Source organism: Mastigoproctus giganteus, chromosome 8 (assembly GCF_048544385.1).
Source record: "Mastigoproctus giganteus isolate SK-2022 chromosome 8, ASM4854438v1, whole genome shotgun sequence".
Classification (NCBI taxonomy): domain Eukaryota; kingdom Metazoa; phylum Arthropoda; class Arachnida; order Uropygi; family Thelyphonidae; genus Mastigoproctus; species Mastigoproctus giganteus.
In genome coordinates, this window is record NC_143582.1 from 11,720,282 (window position 1) to 11,741,780 (window position 21,499).

Sequence of the window (21,499 nt, forward strand, 5' to 3'; positions counted from 1 at the left end):
TGGAAATGCTATTAACTCCGGAGATAATTGCCAGATGCCATCAACAAGGCTGGCAGAGGATCATAACGTCGCCCCAGCAAGTTCGATTACAGAAATGCGATTTTTTTTTTTGATCGCTTGTCTCACCAAAGTAAGAACGGCGTCGACCTTAAGTGGTTATAATATTGAGCAGAAGACTGAAATAGGTTGTTGTGTCATATCGTTTTTGTCCGTAAGGTGTACTGAACATATACAAGAACATTCTTAATTGACCATTGAATGTCAAAATATACACCGTATTTGGTAACATTTTCGTCATCAATCATTTTAGTTGCATAAAGTGTCCCATGAGGACTTGTGCTCACGGTACCAGACATATTGGAAACTTTGGCAAATTTGGACATGCGGTATTTTAATCCCAAACATCATGGCAAATTAAGTATGCAGCAAAAATTATCTTCATTATGAAAGAGAACAACCCAAAAATGTAAATTCTGTGGCTAAAAACAGAGAATTTTTTGTTCAGAGTTTGAAGAAATAGGCTGCCTTCATCAACCGATCAGTTAGATAGTGGTTATATAATCTTTGTCTTTCTGCACCACATTAAAAAGTCATAGATTCGAATCCCATCTGGACAGGAGCAACTTTTATGGGCGTTTTTGACATCGTGGCCAAGTTAGTCGATCTTGGCAGAGGGTTGCCTGGTCTGTTTTCTCAGAAGTTGAAGCAGATTTCCTGATGTTCATGGTAGAAACTGGGCCATCTGTCTTCCGATTTAAACCCTGGTAATTACATAAGTGCATATTAAAAGGACCCCGGTCACCACAAGGTAGAGTAATGTGATTATCATGTGATGGAGGCTACCCAGTTCATTGCTGGGTAGCTCCCATCTATTTAAGTCTCAAGAACACTTACATAAATGTTATTCGTATATATTATGTCGTTTTATGTTGTACATGTTTCATGTTTATGTGTTTTTCTGGATGAATTGATCAGTTAACAAGTTTTATTGACTAACGTATCCTATAAATCATTTTGTATCTATAACTAGATAATTTTATTCTAGTTAAAAATGCTCACAAAACATTCAAAACGGCCTGCTTGTGTAGCACAGTTGGTAGGATCGCCATCCTCCCCACACCGGGTGGAAAAGACCTGAGTTCGAGTCCCCTTGATGACGTGAAGAATCTTTATGAGCCTTTTTTCACAACATGGGGGGTTGGTAACATGGTTTTTTCTCCCGGAAACGGGTTTTTCATCCAACTAACAGAAAATCGACCTCAGAACATACGCGATTTACAGACATGGAGCAATATGGACTTAGTTGCTGATGCTCCCAAAACCCTACAACAACAACATTCAAAATGAACAAGTATATCCATGAACAAAAAAAACAAACAGGTCCGATAGTTTTGTTCGGAACATAAACCTTATATTATTTTCTAAGGAGAAAAGTATTTCAGAGGTATAATTATAACATTTCTTTCAATCTCTGGTCTTAGAAACTATGCTGAATAACTGCACTTATAATCATTAAGATGTTCTGAGTACAATAAAGATCATTATTAACAAAATCATATCAAATTGACCAATTATAGTATTCCATTTGCTATCTATTTCCCATGATATTAAGTTAGATCTGTAAAAGAGTAGCATGGAAGATATCTAAAATTGTTTATTAAACAAAGAAACCCTAAAAAACTATTTCATGGTTCTATTTTAGCTGGAAGTTTCAGGAAGGGTTAATCTGTGCTTTTTTCAACCCACTACGAACTCTACAACGTGTCTTACAACGTATCCTTGCACTAATAACTATAACCAGTGACCTGAAGTGCTGTATGTCGTGTTCCAAATATGTTAATGGTAAATCATTAAATCTGAGTCACACCTTACGTTGTGGTGATAAAGGCATGATAGATTATCAGGTGATAATTTAATAATCAGATTTGTAAATCATTAGTCGGCTAAGTCCTCTTTTATGGTTGTTGTGAAACCATTAGGGGAATTATTTATACAATAACAAGAGAAATACGAAATAAAAAAAATAAATGTAGCGCTCTTTGTTTTTAGTGTCTGTCATAACCTACGACTGAAAATTGATTACTGGAAAAGTTATTACTGAAGCGAGTTTCACTGGCCCACAGTTGTTTTATTTTCCAAGCAAGAATATAAATGTTGCTGTTCTTTTTCACTATTGAATCATTAAAAGTCAAATTACCATTGAAAAAAATTTCTGGTTTGTTGCACGAGTTTAACAAAAACAGAATTCAGAACATCAAGAAACAATTTACTACGCTATAATAAAATTAAAATATAACAACAACAAATGCAGACCAAACTTGATATACAGTATTTCTATAGCAGTTAGGCTGCCAAGGATATTCATTATTTACTACCTTGGTCGCCGAGAGAGGATTATTGCTTTGGTAAAAGCTTTTGGGTTCAAAAAACTTCTTGCTGAAAAGTTTTTATCATTTCGGAGCATATTTTTAATGAAAACCTGTGTCCAAAAGAATTGTTTAATCAGCACCCCGCGGATTAAAAATTAATCTAACCATAATCTCGACCTTCACTGAATGACTGAAGATGTCATTTTATTAAAAGGATTGCTAGTTTACTACATACAGATTCAGTATCTAGTGAACCAGCAGTACTTAGGATCGAAATTTTAGAGTTAAACGTAGCCCTCGACTTTCCCAGGAAAAATGAAGCGGTCATGACCAATTTGGTTGTATTCGCTTCTGGGATTTGGGCAATCATTTGTCCTAATGCATGTTTCTGATTATTCTATGGCTATAGCATACTGTTTGTTCAATGCCTATGTTCCATTTGAACCAACCTATTAGCCAAGCTGAACATCCCTTGAAGAATATTAAATTTTCAAAGATTAATTGATAAAACGTGATAATTCCAGAGTGTGCATGGAATAATTCAGGTTGCCTCACTGTACTGAAATCTCTTTGACTACGTCAATATCTGAAACTTCCTGGGGGGATAAATAATCGGGATTCAGACGAGCAGACCCTCAACTGGTTTTTTTTTCTAATAGGATTAAAAGTAATGAAAGTTGGTCCCTGTAAATTGCTTGTCACAATTATAGTTGTCATTGCTTTGATTGCAATGATTCATATGATTTTAACCAATTAATATCGTTGTAAAATCCTTTTAAACTATCAAGTGAATTGAATTGTAATTTAATAGGAGTTAATTGTATTAAGTTCTACCCTCCTTTCATTGATTAATCTTTTTAATTGGTGTCAAACCCTTGGTACCCTGCATTTTGTATATTTTTTCCTATTTGGGAGAGTATTTGATGATAAAAATTATTGAAAAATTATTAAAATATATCTTTAACTTTTATTAATAATAAAAGTGGAAGATTGTTCTTTTCCCAAATTGAATAGTAGCTCCAAAGTTTTTAAACCCATCTGTTTTAAGTTGATTAATTTAAAATCATTATTTATCAAGTTTTTTTTGCAGTTATTACTCTTAGATATTAAATAATATTTAAATACCAAATACAGTTAATTATATTTGTGGCTCAGTTGTCATTTTTATTATTTAAAATTAAATTATAATTTAATATTTTTATTGCTTAGATAGACAACAAGATGACAAAATATGGCATTATAACTAACACAGGCCCTCTACCGGAAACTTAAATTATAAATATTTATAAACAAAAAAATACATAACACAACTGTAATGAATTAATTTTTTGAATATATTTAGAAAAGCTGAAAAAAAACTTGCTATTAAAATATATGCAGTTAATTTAATGTCCTTGGCAATCAATTATTTTATTAAAAATTGCTCAATTTTTAATAAAATAATAGCAGACTATGGCACGATAACTGACATAGGTCTTGGCCCTCTACCGAACACTTTGAATATTAATTATAATTATTTATAGGCAGAAAAATATTTAATACGCAACTGCAATGAACTGTTAATTTAATGTTTCGATCAATTATTTTATTAAAGTTGTTATTATTTACTTATTGCTTTTTTATTGCCCAGAATATTCTACTGAAGAAATACCAAAAGAGTGTGTGACGTAACTGACATAGACCCCCTACCGGAAACTTTTTTTAACTGTAATAAACTAATTGCAATATATTTAGAAAAACTGCAGAAACTCTGTATTAAATACATTCAGTTAATTTATTGTCTTGGAGATTAACTATTTTATTTACAGTTGTTATTTTTTATTGCTCAGAATATTTTATTCAAAAAAAAAAAAATAATAATAATAAAATAACACTAAAAGATTATGGCACGATAACTAACATAATCCCCCTACCGGTAACATTAAACACTAATCATAAATAAAAACTACGCAAACTCTGTATTAAATATATTCAGTTAATTTAATGTTTGGTGATCAAATATGCCATCATTTCTCGAATATTCTACTAAACAAAACACCAAAAGAATTTGTAACGCAATAACTACGATAATCCCCCTACCGGAAACTTTAAATATGAATTATAATTATTAATAAACAGAATATTATTTAACACGACAACTTTAATGAACAAATGGTTTGAACCAAGTTAATAAACTGCTCAAGTAATGTCATTAAACATTTAGCAAACACCAATTGACACCAAACACTAACTTTAGTTCATGTCACGCGCTAAACGAGAAAAGAATGACATATGTAACGGATTGAGTTCACGGTATGTGCCGCCATTTAAGGAAGTTCCCATGGCAACTAAAGTAATATGATTAATTATGTCAGACTAAAGGTATTCTGAGAGAGGAAAACGTCTTTTTTTGCCCCCTGCTGGTAATTTAGCTAATCTGTGTGATTTCACTGGTTTCTGAAGTGCCGAGGTACATTAATTCTGTACTGAAATTACGTTCTATAGCGGGGAGCTTTAAATGGTGGTGCAACTGAGCAGGAAATAACCACGTAGCCCTTCCCGATGTTTATGTGTTCGCCAAACCAATTGTCTTACTTCGATAATAATGAGCTATTGTAACATCCCCTTATTAATGATATAATCTGGGTAATCAATCAATGTGGGAAAACGAACATGGTGTAAAACAGATAAACTCCAAAAGGAAATGAAAACCGAAAGATTAATAAAACCGCGTTATAATACCTTGGGTAAAACGACGATTGCTTGAGTATATGGAATTTAGTGTGTCTGATGGTGTGTTTTATTTAAATTATTTTGAGTTTTGTTTTTTTAACTCTACAAATTATAAAGGCTCTAGCAAAATATTAAAATAATCTACATGTTTTGAATTATTCATTGCTAATGAGCAATTTACTTTCTATCCGGGACTGTCACTTCTAACCTGACTTCCTTTTGACAATACACCTGTAGGACAATAGGCGAGGTTGATCAATTTGATATAATTTATATACAATATATTATGCGGCTTGTCCAGGACATTGGATAATTCCAGCCATCAGTATCTCATTTGCAAAGTGAAGCATTCTGGAATTTATGACTCCTTACTGTCTTCGGTGTATAGATTTTTTTTAAAAAATGGGTCATTAATAAGATTATTGTAAAATGAAACAAAGTTACACCCACCCAACAAAGGATGTGAGGTTGGGTGTACGTACTGGAACGTGCCCCGAGGAGAGTTCAACAGGAACAGCATTCGTAACGTAGCGTTTTTGATATTTGTGAATGATGCGCTATGAGTAGTCAGTTGTTCTCAATAATTAATTCCTATGAACATATAATTTCTCCTTAATTTTATAATAAAATATTTCAGTTATAAATTGCTCGTTATTCAAATCGGCCAGGTTATGATAATACTGTACACAGTAAAAGTAGGGACGGAACAAGGATAGACGCACCCTGAGGCAAGGAATGTTGTTCGCCTGTGCGTTTAGTTCAAGTGTTTTTATGATAAGTTCGATTGTTGTACCAAAAGTTTGAGTTTTGGAGTTAAAAACTATACACCGTACCCTCCTAATCAACTCATTCAACAAAGAAGTGAAAGTAGCCCATTAAGGATTTATTTATGCTTCCATATAGCAGAGATTGCAGGTGGTTTAGAATATTTAAAGATGGACGAGATTCAATCATAAAAATCAGTGATTCTAGAGCTCCAAACACTGTTCTCACCACAGAAACCATAAACACTGCTTCTGTAATATTGAGAGAAGATCGTCGTATAACAGTAAGGCATAGATGTTGAGAATATCTGTAGGATGCACGCACGGTATTCTCCACGACCATTGGTACATGCAGTCTTGGAACCCAGCGTGTTTGTGCACGCTGGGTTCCAAGACTACTCACCTCTGAGCAACAGTAATTTCACATGGAAGTTTGTCAGGAGTTGCAACGGTACTGAAGATGTTGAGGTGATTACGGCGGGTGAGACATGGCTTCATCATTTCGATCCAGAGAGAAAGCAACAGTAGAGGTCTAGTTAAGGGATCTTATTCCACAATTGCACCAGCTGGGTGGATGCTGCATCACTACAATGCGAGACATCACACTGCCATACTGTCATAGAGTTCTCTTAGCCAGCATTGATATCAAATGAGTTCCTCATCCCGCCCTCCAGCCCTAACCCTGTGCCATGCGATTATTATTTTTTTATTTTCAAAGTTAAAGGAGCTGTGAGGAAAACGTTTCCAGTCGTCAGACGTTGTAAAGGCATCGAAGGCGATTCTCAAAGGCATGTCAAAAATGACTTCCACCATATTTTTGAAGAATGGCAGAAACGTTGGAGTAGGTGCATTTCATCAAATGGGGAATACGTTCAAAAGGACCATCAAAATGGGGATGATTAACAAAGGTATGTTGTGAAAAAAAATTATGATCATTCTTTATTGAACAGCCCTCGTGTATGTTGTACTTTTATTATTTTATATTAATTATTTATTATGTTTGTTTTTTCTATTGAGGAATCCCTCAATTTACATCCTTTATTGGTCCCATAGAGGACAGACGTTAAGCGAAAATAGGCATATGTGAATAGACTTTAAAATTATTCATACTTACCTTCATTTTTGTCTGTTAGGCTTTCTTGTGGACATTTGGACATTTTCTTAGTCTTCGCAGGGCCATTGTACACACTTTTTCAGGGACTGGATCATTTCGTTTAATCTCTTGTATTACCTCTATATGCTTGCAAGCTACAGTAATTCAAGATCCTTTAAAAGATCAAAACGAGCCTATCCAGCTGAACGTTGTTGTTGTAGGCTTTAGGCGCATTTTACTATCTGCAAATTGCGTGTATTCTGTGGTCGATTTTCTGTTTGATGAACAAAAAACCCGAGTTTCAGGGAGGGAAACCATGCTACCCTCGCCTGAAACCGACTAACTCTGCCACTTTGTGAACAAGGCCTATAAAAACTCCTCCGGTCATTGACGGATCAGGTCATTTCCACCGGATATGGGGACGACGATCCAACTAACAGTGCTACCCACGAGGGCGCCAAATGATTCTTTCGTTTGCCAATTTTTCCTCATGTTAACCAATTAAATTCTCCAACATGATCTTTCTTCAATTCTCTACTGCCTAACTACGATATTGGGGACATATTTTTAGCGGACAACAACATAAACATTGTTTTAAACATACACCCAAGGTGCAGTCCACGAGGATACACCATTGACACAGTTGGAAATCTCTTTTTAGGCTCAAACAATATTTATGGCTTAAGGGAAATTGTAATTTCACTAATTGTTTCAGAAATTTCTGTATAAAATATTCCTCTAGAGTAATATTTCTAAAAAACTGCGATGTCACTTTGATCCATAGATCAAAGATAGTCCTTCAATGGAAGTGGTAAACCAACTTTGGCCTAAGTTGAAGCCATCTGCAGCATTCTCTCCTAGGAAAAGTTAATCAATCTTTAAATTTCTTAAATGATAGCATACAGTTGTCCTCCTTGACAGTGAACAACTATCAGACATTTTTTTTTTTCCAAATAAAATTCTTTCCGAATGCGTTAAAAATTTCGATGAGTAGGATGAGATGTCGTGAGCACTTTTGTTGGACTTACACTGGGTGATCACTGAATTATCACCACCTACCTAATACCGTGTTGGGCTGCTGTTCGCGCGGATAACAGCCACTATTCGCATAGTCATTGAATCCACTAGATGTTCGAAGACGTCCATAAGAATCTGCAGCCATGTTGCCTGCAAGGCTTTACACAGTGTCTGAATAGATGACAACTGTAGGTCCAAACGCCTCACTTCCCCTTCCAAAAGATCCCACAGGTGTTCAATTGGGTTGAGTTCAGACGAATTTGTAGGCCAAACAAGATGGGTGATATCTTCACTGTTCCTCGAACCACTCGAGCACAATGTGCGCTCCCGATGACACGGCGCATTGGAAGATTTCTTGGAAAATTCGGTTTCTCTCTGGGAAAAAATGCAACATGCATTTTTGCCTTAAGAGCTGTCGGTGGACCTTGCCAGAAACGTTGGTTCATACGCACCTGGGATTCTAGTTCTTGCTAACAAAACATGCCCCATATTAAGTAACTACCGTAACCTGCGTGGATAGTGGGCCCAATGCACGATGGGGCCATGGACTTGTGTTGCCTGTGCCATGCACGAAGGCATCCGTCGGAGTGTTACACCAGGCATTTGGACTCATCCGACCACCACACGCGTTTCCAGTCCTCCAGTGTCCAACCAGCATGTTGATATCTTTACTGCGTCCCATAACTGCTGAATAAAAATTTAGGAAAATTTTCTGTAAATTAAAAAAAAAAAAAAATTACAGAAAATTTAGGTCATTTTGTGTTATTATATTATATTTTATTAAATGAAATAAATAAATAAAACTTAATTATTCTTCCTATTTCTTTATTTTACATTATTTTTATTCATTTCATTCTTTTTATTATATTTAATTTCTGGTTTTATGTTTAAACATTTGTCGTCTGCCTTTTGCTTCTTTATGTCTTCTGTTTTTTAATCTCTGTTTGAACTATTTGTCGTCTGCCGTATGCTTCTTTGTGTCTTCTGTTTCTTAATTTCTGCTTGAACTTTTTGGCGTCTGCTTTTGACCATTACTCTCGAACCAAAATGTATCTTTCCTCTATTACAGCGATAGTTTTAACAGCAGGAATCCGTCTACAATGGGCTAATTGCTCACCGCTGTTGCCATTTACGTGAAAGAACTGAAACGCTTTATTCATTTATCTCCGATGGCAACCCCTGTCCGTTGGTCCGCCCTATGGCCGTCATGCGAAGCCAGAAGAAAAGCGTATTGAAGAAAGATAATTCAATTAACTCGAGTGGTCTGCTTTCTCACGGTCCACCTAGTCGTGGTGAAAACTTAGGCCTGTCCTGTGACAGGTAATCTTGGGGAAATACTTTAATTGTAGTCACTTTGTTGTCTTTATTAACGACCAAAAGATTAATGGAAATGACCTCTGACCCTTGACGATTGTACTTGCCGGTCACATTAGCTACTATTCTCGCACGAAAAAATTTGCCTAAAATGATTTACTGTGACCCCAGAGTTCTTTATTGTAGGTAATGAGAGACTGCCTTAATGAACAGGGGGGTATTTACATGCACGAGGACCCGCGTTCCGCCCATGTACTGCTCGTGCTTTGAGTAAATAGAGTTAACAAAGAATGAAACAAAAATAAGATCATTATCTATCGATTCATTATTCCTGGTAGCTATTTGAAAACAAAGAGGCTAGATACATTTTAAAATCTTCTTTATGGCTTTTAGAAGAAAGTCGGGTTTTTCATCCAGAAAAACAGCTAAAACTACCCATAGAAAATTGTTGAATACCATTTATAGAGAGACCCTCTTCAACTTCCAAGCACTTTCATTTGGACCATCATTCACAAAAAAGGTGGATGTACTGCTCAAAAACTATTTATATATGCAACTGGAAGTTGGAAAAAATGCTCACTGACGAGCTCTTATACCGGCGAAACTGAAAATCTTATTTTAAAGTGGCAAATGGTTAAAAGAAAATGTAGTGTTCGATTCAAAGCTTCAGATCCAACAAACGCCATTACAACTCCCAGTTGATGGGTGTTTTAGTGGGGGTGGGTGGATGGCAGTTCCTGTCCCGGATTTTCAATTCAGTTAATGAGAAATGCATGTCTCTTCGTGAATGCGTCAGTGGACAGAGGGCGTCTCGTTTGTTTGGAAATTGGTACAGCGATTAAACTAATCTCTATAGATTATACACTCTCACGCAAACTATTAGCAGGATTGCAATGTTAATTATGGAGATTGACATACAACACGAAATCCTCTTCCTGTATTTTAGTACTTTCAAACTTGCAGATTGTTTGCAAACATATACATACACGTGACTAAAGGTTTGTATACAATTAAAACGTAGACATAAAAGGCAGTAAGGTATACGCAGAGGATATGTTGTACAGAAAATAAGCAGACATACACTAAGTTCGCTTTAAAATAGGAACACCCCCCCCCCCCCTTGTGTAGAAATGGACTGGTCTGTGATGCTGGTGAAGGCTCAAATTCGGGAAAGGCTGATATAAGTTTGTAGTTCGCACACGTGGCGATCAGTTGTTGGGCATCTGCGAAGAAGGTGTCGGCATTAAGTGGTTGAACAGCCAGCTTAATCAGAAAATGTGAATTGAAACCGCCTACAACGAAAGTCATGTTTCGCAGCTAATCGGGGAATAAATAATAGGAAACAATTCCAGTATTTCCATGTATTCCAAAACGAGATGGTTCTAAGAAAACCAGATCTCTTCAACAACAAAACAGAAGGGCCAATAAACATTAATTAGGGATTATATAGGCAGATATCCCTAGATGGCGCTAAGGTTCTTGAACGATACTGATTTATATTTCTTCTCCCTCAAACTCTATTTTATGATGTCCTCTATATCTCAATCGTGGATACTCTAATTGCCTTAATTGTTAAAAATGAGTAATTAGAGTATCCATGAAGACAGTAACTATGGAAACAGTTACCATTAAATGAGTTTCCATGGTCTGGCAAATTTTTGCCTATACAGATAGACAGATACTATGGAATATTAATTGTTAAAAATACGTCGAGTATCCATGAAGACGGTAACTATGGAAATAGTTACCATAGTTACCGTCTGACAGATTTATTGTATACACAGTTACTATTTCCATAGTTACCCTCTTTACTAACGGTAACTATGGAAATGGTTACCATAGTTACCATTAAATAAGTTTCCATAGTTACCGTCCTGCAGATTTATTACATGCACAGGGTTACTATAAAAACAAAAAGTAATTGCTCCGAATAAATTTTTATTTCTGCATCGTAAACTTTCTAAGAAAGGGGGGTGGGGGAAGAAGAGGAGACGTTACACAGTTCATCCTCTGCGGGAAACATTTAAATCACGTGACCTATTGAATGGCGGAGAAAATGTGCTTTCTTTGAGGGACTTAACGAAGTTCTTTATCACTCACTTCATCACCATCGCCTTGCCACTCGTGCGAAATCTTCCCTTTCAATTCCGTGCCCTGTAGTTCTTGACCTCCGAACCTCCGGATCCGCCCGAGACCGAGCGCCCATGACATCATGTCCGACGATATGGTCGGGAGGAATGGCGGAAGATGGATGACCGAAGTTGCCAAAGTCCGTAAGTCTTGAATAAGCAAGTGAGCAGTCTGATAGATGGGTGGCCAGATATCCACATCGGAGATTGCAGACAAAAGCCGCGGCCAGTCACGGGGACGCTGATAAGACTTCACGCGTCACAGTCCGACTGTCACGAGGTATCTCTTAATCGCACGTGTCTGTCACATGGTCGGACATCCTGTACAAAACGGAAGGCATTTCTTTCTGTTTTTTTTTTCGCTCTCTCTCTCTCTCCAAAGGGGATGCTACCGCTGTCCGCTTCTTCAATGTCCGTTCGTGCGTTATTCATGAGGATTGCAGGGATGCAACTGGACTCATGAAAAAGGTCGTTTGGCTGTTGACACCGCCATACACAAAAGACGATGGGAGAAAAAAAAAGTGACAGAAAAATCCCATCTCAGCTCAAGTCCTCGAGCAGAAAGAGAGATCGGAAAAGAAGGCTTTTATGAAACCTCCACGTGACATTTGCAACCCCCAACGTCTGAACATATAATATTTCTGTTATTTTATCGCTAACATAGCGTTACTACGGTTATCCCTTCAATACCCCGATAAGATTTTTTTTCTCATTACACAAGGGCCGATATTGCTTTGAACGCGGGTTGGTTCATCTAATGAACCAATCTATCTGATTTATTAAAAGAATCACCATTTTATTTGTTTATCTTCTTGTTGTCATGTCCACAGATTAAAGTCTTATGAATAATAATAAATGCACGAACCACTGTTAAGTGGACGCTGTTATATCGGCTGCCATAACAACATTTACAATGGAATTGTAAAATCCATACTTCGCTGATTGGCTGTACTGGAATTTGAAAAAAAAAAAAAAAGTAACCAATCCGTTACATCTTTTTGTGATGGAGGGTTTTTGTGAGTTATTTCTGGTTTTGTTTTTTTGATTTATTTTTTTGTGATGGAGGGTTTTTGTGAGATATTTCTGTTTTTTTTTTTTTTATTTATTTTTTTGTGATGGAGGGTTTTGTTTTTTTTTTATTTATTTTTTTTGCGGTTTTTTTTTTTAATTTATTTCTGGGGTTTTGTTTTTTTTTAATCTATTTCTGGTTTTGTTCTTTTTTTATTTATTTCTGCTGGTTTTTTTATTTATTTCTACCAGGGGGTTCTTTTCTGCGATTTTTTTTTTTTTTTATTTATTTCTGCGGGTTTTTTTTTCTGCGATTTTGTTTTTTTTTTATGTATTTCTGTTTTTTTTTTAAATTTATTTCTAATTTTTGACTGTTTATATAAATCTGTTGCATTTATTTCTTGCAATGAAAGATTAACGATATTTTTGTGACTGTTGATATTTTTTAATAAAAACCCCAAGCATGAGAAGCAATAGAACCCATAGTACCAAGAACAATAGAACTAATAGAACAATAGAACCTGTAGTACTAAGTTCTATTACCTTGCATGGGTTGAAGGTTGAGAAGCTGAAAGAAGATATTTGTTGATATTCGACTTGAATTTCTGTAGATTGTAATTTTCAGGAAATGAAAGCAATCGTATGAAGGGGAAGGTGTTCCAGAAAACGGAAGTTGACGTAATAAATGAGGAAGAAACAAAATGGGTTCTGTAAGTTTGAAGATGGAAAATAAAAAAACATACTGGCTGGTTGTGGCACGTGTTTGGACTGCTTTGAAAAAGAAAGCGGAAATTATAGAAGCCAATTCAGAAGAACAGTGCCCATGGAAGTATCTGTAGAAAAGGTATGCAGGAGAAACAAGGTATATGAGACAGAGAGTGGAGTGACTCTGTTAGAGATAAGTCTTTAATTAACCTAACTGACCTCCTCTGAATCTCGAAATCTAGAAGCTGAGACAAGTTTTGGGGCACAGTTCCAGATATAGGAACAATATTCCATGGTAGGGCGGATGTTTCTCAAACTGGAAGGTGGAATGCAAAGCGCTATCATCAGCAAAACTATGGATAGGATTTCCGGTCAATGGAAGAAGGTCATTAATGTACGAGTACAAGAGGTAAATGGTTGGTAAAAGTCTGAACCTTGGGAACACTTGCATTAGCGGAGAAGTTAGAAGACAGAGAGTCATCAACCATCACTTGCAGTGATGAGAGAAAACTGGATACCCAATTACAAAAAACATTTCGAAAACCGTAAGATGGAAGCTTATTTAGAAGACCTTTATGCCAAATATGATCAAAAGCGTTTGAAATATCAAGAGCAACTGCTTGAGTGTCATCAAACGTTTCCATTGAATTTGCCAGTAGATGGATAACATAAGCCAGAATATTACCAGTGGATCGACACTGACGGAATCATATTGGCGATTATTGATCATCCCATTTTGCATTCTTGTAAGGCCAAACAACACGAAGTTGAGAATGGCCACAACATAAAGGCTGCATTGGAGAAGTGACCATGACCAAATTGTGATTTTTGGTACCTAGAGGACCACTCACCTCGACCGTGTACTTAGAATGGTAGTTTGCGAAAAAAAAAGATCAAGCGTGTTGGCTGCATCTCTGTGAGGTCATTAGTAATTGCAAAAGCCTCAGCATTTCGACCGACTGAGTCCGTGTGACTAGAAAATGGAAGCCAGCTAGAGTTGTGAACATCAAATCACCAAGGAAAATTTCCTCACTGTTCGGAAAGTTGGGTTGGAGAAAGTCAAATTTAAAAGAAAGGAAGTCAAAGAGTTCCAAGTGATTAGAGGAGTTGGGAGAACGATGGAGGCAATAGAATAATTTAACAGAATGTGGTACAAAGATTTTAAGCCAGAGAAGATCGAAAAGAGGAGATTCCAACTTACTATGTCTGTGACAGGGAATATCAGAGCGGACATATGCACAAGTACCACCTTTGAGGCGAAAGGAATCATACAGCGAATAATTTTGGCAACTGAGATGAGCAGTGTTTGAATCCACCTATAATTGGAATTCTGTCAGAAAAAGTTCGTAGACTGTAAGTGGAAATGGACGTCATTGAGATTGGAACTGAGACCAGGTATATTTGTGATATGAAAGAGGAAGTGTTTGGGAGGTTTAGATCTTTTCACATCTAAGGTTGCTCTGTTGTTGTGATCTATTCCTGTTTTTGTTTCTCTGTGATTTATTTCTAATTTTTGTTTGTTCATTGGTTTTGCTGCATTTATTGTTTTTTTTTTTGTCACGAAGAGATTATAGGGGTATTTTTTGTGATTTATTTCTGATTTTGTGACTGTTGATTAAAATCTGGGATTAACTAAACTAAACAGATTAACTCAGCCACGTTGGGAACAAACCCCTCAAAGTTCCTCAAGCCATTGACAGGATTCGAATTTGGAGAATTTAAAGGAAAGCTTGGAGAAAGGTGGCACAAATAAAACAAATAAAACAAACACTCTTTAGAAATAGGAATTTTCAGGATTAGTCTCAGGGATGACATAGTTTTTAAAATTAAAGATTTTTCATTAACGAAGTCGATCCTGAAAGCAGATAGGAATTTTCAGAATCATTCAAGGAAAGTTTAGAAGAATGGCCTATAATTGGTGATTAAATCCTCAGGTATTACTGAAAAGGGGTATTTTCAAAAGTCAATGCGAAATTGTGTATTTTGTTACAAGCTGTTTTTAAACTCGGGGATCGCATAACACTGTGGATCTTCTTGTCGCGAGCCGTGGGTTGGATATCCCTGAGTTCTAATGCTTCCCAGTTAATCTTTCACTCTAGATTCGTATAGAAGTTGGAAAGATAACCTGCCCTCTAGCTGTAATTTTGTCTAATTTTTATTTTTTAAATACCAGTTGTGTCTTCAGAGCAAACCAGACTTAGCGTGGTATTAGTTTTGTAACATTTTATTTGGGCTAAAGCAAACTATTCAAAACATACAAAAGAAACGTCCGACAGGTGGCGCTTTATTTTGCTTTTCTAACTGACTTACAGGGTTACACATAAAGACAGATTACTACTAATTACATGTTGTGCAAATTACCTTTCAAAGTTAGTGACTGATCGTAGCCCAGGGTGACCGTCTTTCAAAAGGGGGCCGGCTACAACCCCAGCCAATGAAAGTTAAAACCTGCACCGTTGCCTTGAGCCAATTCATTAGTTCGTTAAGGGGTGAGGCGATTTGGGGGAGGGGGAGGGAAGGTTTTCGGTTTGTTTTTTCTTCCACAGTGACCATTTGGTGAGGGAAAGAGGTCAAAGGTCATTATCCCCTCACCAAATAGAAATTGAGACGAGGACTGCTCGAGAGACTATTGCTTCTGTAGTTACCCTGTCTGTTGACGTTTGCGTAACCCTACCTACCTTTCAGTAGCTGGGCACGAGGCTATGAATACTAATAGGGTATTTCATTAGAAAAAGATCTTTTTAATGATCGGCGATGAAGAAATTAAAGGCGTAACTGAGGCCAAATTGTTGTAGTGAATGTCTTCATCGAAAAACGTGTAAATAATAGAGTTAGCTTCCTAATAATAATTGCTTTTGAGTATCGTTGACTGAAACTTTGTTTTTCAACTTCAATCGAAGCAAAAGATAAGTGTTTAGCATTGACAGCCCAGCAATTTTCTTAACTCTTGCACTAGGGCAAAAGATTCTTCTATAATGGTATGAATATTATAAGGAGGGGGGGATTGAAGCGGTGGGAGGTTTCTTTTGGAGGTTTCTTTTCTAAGCAATTTGATTAATTAATATTTATTTTACAGTTAATAAATATGTCACCTCATTCATTGACTTAAGAAAGAGCGAAAATTTTCGAAGATTATTGCCCAATATTGTGCAAGCCTTAACGACACAAGAGTATGAACGAAAAACAATTATGTTCTAGACAGCGAAATGTTTCTCTCTGCCATTCTTTGTTAAGTTATTGATGACCTTGCAGTCTTTTTAAGACCAGCATTGTTCACTTGATATATTGGAGATGACTGGACATTTTCACATTCCCCCCCGCAATTGGTAACCCCATTGCGAATGACATAAACCAAAGAAAGTCACATTTGTCTCCCTTTCCTCGGGATGTCTCCACTACCTGGAGATGAATTGCATCTGGAAAAGAAGTTCAAAGACCCAAGTGGATATTTGTTTCAACAGTTCCTTTGATCGATGAAGTTTGTGATTCTTTTTCCCGTTTTGTTGGAGAGTAATTGGGTTAGTGGGTAAGCATTTTTTAGAAAAGGTGATGAACTGGAAAGAAATTTATCATAAAATCATAAGGGAGGGCATGCCCCCGTTATTTAAAAAAAATTAGTATTTTTTTTTAGTATTTTTCCCCAAAAAGAACAATGATTCATTTATATTAACGTAATAAATAAATTAAAGCCGCGAGCTTTAATTAATTTATTTATTTTATGTATTTTAATATTTATTTCATAATTAAATATTTACTTCGAATAATTCTAATATATTCGCTTGTTTATGTACCAGGAAGCAACTGCGCATGCGACATTGACAGACGAAGTTTCTCTTTATAGAAATAAAGTAAACAGAATTTCAGTCAAAACTTTCACTAAAATTATTTTTAAAATACTACTAAATACTGTATTTCGATGTAATTTATATTATATTGTACAAATAATGTAATTGTGTATTTATATGTATAGTAATTTTAACTTTTTTTTACTATAACCGCCAGCTGGCGCACTTGTCACAAAATATTAACATTTCCTTCCTTCGTTAATTAATATTATCAAAATATATATTTAAAAAAACCCAGTATCTTTAATATTTTCCTTTATTATTATTAATATTAATTAATTAATTATAAATAATAATTTATTTCATTTATTTATTAATTTTATGTTTGGGAAAAGCTGAAAACTTTGTCTACTATGAAAGTCCGGTATTTGGCTTTTTGCCAAAAACTGGACAGTATTTTTATTTTATTATTTTTTTTCTTTTTTAATGTTATTGGAATAGAAATTTTGGGGAAAAATACAATAAAATAAATTATCTTTATTTGAAAAGTTACAGATTATGAGCACACAATAACTGGAGTAAGGTTACTACAATTGTTAGCGTCTGAAGGACCATTTTTAATCAAATCGGGACATCATGTTTCACCATTTTGGAGCTCGTCAGACGAAAAAGGAATACAGAATTTTTAATATATAGTTCATAATTAGAACACTAACTAGGCGGAGTGTATATAAAAAAAAAAAAACAGACATTAGTGCTGCATCACGTAATCAAGAATGCATGTTATTGAAACTCTCAAACATGATACTCCGGGAGAGAAAAAAAAGATTTAAAAAAAAAGGAAGAAAAATGCCGAGGCACGTTGTTGTCGTGCTAGGTAAGTTCCCCTCATCTCCCCCAACCCCATCCCCTTTTAGTCTCGGTCTTCTCCGTCTCCAACTTCTGTCTCCATTGTTGTCCCGTAATGGAACGCTGGACACACTCCGGAAGTATTGGTGACACAGGAAACGGGAACTACAATAGCTCGTGACACGTGGGGCGATATGCTGAGCCACGAGCTTGACAGATGAGCAACAATCGGTCATGCAAAGCACGAGATTTTGGAAATTGACCTTGTCCTGCTTGTCAGCGGCTATAGTGAGTTAGCTGACACTGATAGATGATCTGTCAGTCAAAAGTCGAGTTGCAGCCCTAAATACAACGTCGGGCCGAAATGGTTCCAAAGAATAAAGTAAGGCCCATGAGGGGAGAGGGTAAATACCTAATGGGCGCTACCGATTCGATAAAACAGGGCCTCATTTCACGCTTAAATGAATGCTGCAAGTGAATCTGCACCCATACGCAAAGTTCAATATCTTGGGTAATTTTTTTCAACTTCCCTTCCCTTTAATTCCCCTTGAAGCGCTCGCTGCTATATCCCTTATCGATAAACGAAGTTTCATTAAGTTTAAGTTTCTTATATTTCACAAAACGACTCATCGCTTGAAGATTGCAATGTGTTTATGGTGCCTCATCTTCGATGGTTTCCCAGAAATCTCTTTGGCAGCGAGTTCATTATGACATCGAGTCACGAAATCACTTTAAGCTTGCTTGAAATACTTCTCGCTTTTTTTTTGAACAAATTTTTTCTTCACAGACGAGTATTTCATAGTCGACAAGTGGCTCCCTCTTGAGCTTAATAATGAACACATACACGATGCATGAAAAACGCAACATAAAAAAAAAATCGGGGATATAAAATATTACGGTTGGATATAGAATAAGTGCGCGCCTGAAAGAGGAACTGAGATTAATTATTGGTACTTAAGAATGGTTTCTAATATTTTTCTACATATTGTATATACGTGTGGTGCCTTTAAGGGTCTGTGGTATAATTATAAAAAAACAAGTATTAAGAACAATAATACAAAAATACATCATTAGTGTATGGATGAACAACTTTGGTAATGACTTTGAGGAAAATTTTATAAGAAATTTAGTTCCAAAAGTCACTACCAGGGATACTAACATGTTCGATTGCATCGAAACTAGGGTCGTCGATTAATTAAAGCTGACTGACACATATGATAGTAACAACGATCCTTCCTTTTTTGATCTTAGGACACTTGCATTGTCCACGATTGTCCTCACCACAGCATCAGCACCATGCACTCTGCCATTCTTTTGTTTTTGCAATTTTTATATCAATAATTATATCAGCGGTATTTTTATATAATGAAAATTTAAGTCCTCACAATAACTGATACAATTCCTCAGAATTATTGCACAATTCTGAGGAATTATTCTGTTATTAAGCTTTTTCAAAAAGCAGCAATTGAGTTCAAGCAAGAGATAAATTTTAGCGATTTGGAGCAAGGCTGCGAAAATTGTTTCTAGAAGCTGTCTATAGAACTATAAACAATGGGCAGTGACCAACTCAACAGTACTCCATAGGATTCAGGAAGTACCCTATTAATGTATGTGACAAGTATGAAGGAACGCTTCCTGCGATTGCATGCAGTCGCCAGCTATTTGTGACGTCTTGAACCTTCAGAGTGTCAACATCATTTTTCACAGTAGTCACAGAACCTTGGGGTGGGGAAGAGCTAGTCACCCAAGCAGAACTTTCTCCATTTCTGGAAATTTGGGGGAGAGGAAATAAAAAATATATTAATGTCATGTTGGCAGGGCGTTAACCGTTGGAATATAAACTTGTAACCTCTGTCATGATTCCTGACTCAGCAACTTTTCTGAAACATTGTCATTGATCTTGGATCGCAATTATATTTGATATTAAAGAAGGAGAAATTTTAGAACTGTTTCTTTTCAAGTATATTATTTCTTCTTATATGGTAAAGGTTGACTTTTCAAGAGATAAATATTTATAGTTTTTTATTGTTATAAAGATTAAAATGATTTTTCTAAACTTAGGTGTTGACCTCCAAGATAGCTCTGGGTATGTTGGATTAGTACTCAATTACCAATTGAATACTGTTCAGAATGAAACCATTTTTTTTTTACTTTTAATAATAAAATATTTATTAATAACAGAAGGATTTTAAAATTTGAAAATTACAGGTGTTTTCAACGTTATAAAAATTAGTTCAAAGAATTTTTATAATTTATTTTACTAATAATTAAAATATTTATTATATTTCTCTTATAATAAATATTTTAATTCCCGGCAGACATTTTGAGAACGCTCGAAATTCCAACTAATTCAACAAATATCAAAAATTCCAATTTATGGTAAATTTGCTGTCTCATGATCAGGAGCGCCCCTAAACGACTGTTCGGGATCAAACTATATATTTTTTAACTTTTAGTAATTAAAATATTCATTAATAAAGGAGGGGTTTTAAAATTTGAAAATTACTAGTACTTTCATCATTATAAAAATTAGTTCAAAGAATTTTTATAATTTGTTTTACTAATAATTAATAATTAAAACATTTATTATATTTCTCTTATAAAAAATGGTTTTAATTCCAAGCAACCGTTTGAGGGCGCTCGGAATTCTAACTAATTCAACAAATACCAAAAATTCCAATTTATGGTAAATTTGCTGTCTCATGATCAGGAGCGCCCCTAAACGACTGTTCGGAATCAAACAATATTTTTTCAATTTTTAGTAATTAAAATAAGAGAGGGGATTTTAAAATTTGAAAATTACTTTTTTTATCATTTTAAAAATTAGTTTTAAGAATATTTATAATTTGTTTTACTAAGAATTAATAATTAAGATATTTATTATGCTTCTCTTATAATAAATGTTTTAATTCCGAGCAACCGTTTGAGGGCGCTCTTGATCAACACACAAATGAAATTTTTATTTTATATATAAAACCGAATTAGTTAAATAGCGTTAGTTCAACATGGGATTGTCTGTATATATGATACACTACCTTACCAAAATTATGGGGGGACTAGTTAAAGATCGTGATTGGAATTTATCACAAAAGCTGCTGAAGATAAACTGCACACATTAGTTAGTCTCTGGAGTGTCCAATGGTACGAAGGCTGGCCAGCTGGGTGGTTAAATACCTCGGTTCATCCTCTTTACTTTTTCGTTTTATCTTTTATTCTGTCTACACACTCAAATGGTCAACTTCTGGGTTTCCTTGAGTACAAAGGCTTGCATTTCCCCCACCCCTGGGGGTTTGTTAATAGCGACCAGTTACCGCAGTTCCTGATTCACTTTGCAGAGACGGGGTGGGGGTGGGAGATGGAGGGGTTTGTTACGGCTAATTCTGAAGTACGCTTATAAAAGTTCAATAGTCCGCCTCATTGACGTTCCCTTTCGGCTGATTAATCACTGACCCCTCAGTGTAAGCCGACGGCTCACCTTCTGCTCGATTTCGGCACAACTTTTGACACCAAATGTTGGGTGGCAACCCTCAACAGAGGTTTGCCGAGTCGCGTGAATCATTTCCAGGGGGCCATCTGTGCCCTCAGACTTCTGTGTGTGTGTGCTCATCGGAACGAACGAACGTTCGGCGTTGGGTCGCTGTTTTCCGATCGAACCGGAACTTTAATGTATCAGCGTATCACGGATTCATAATCCCCGTATTCGTAAAGAGGAGAGCCAAATCCGCACGTGACATAGATGGTAGTAAAGATAAAT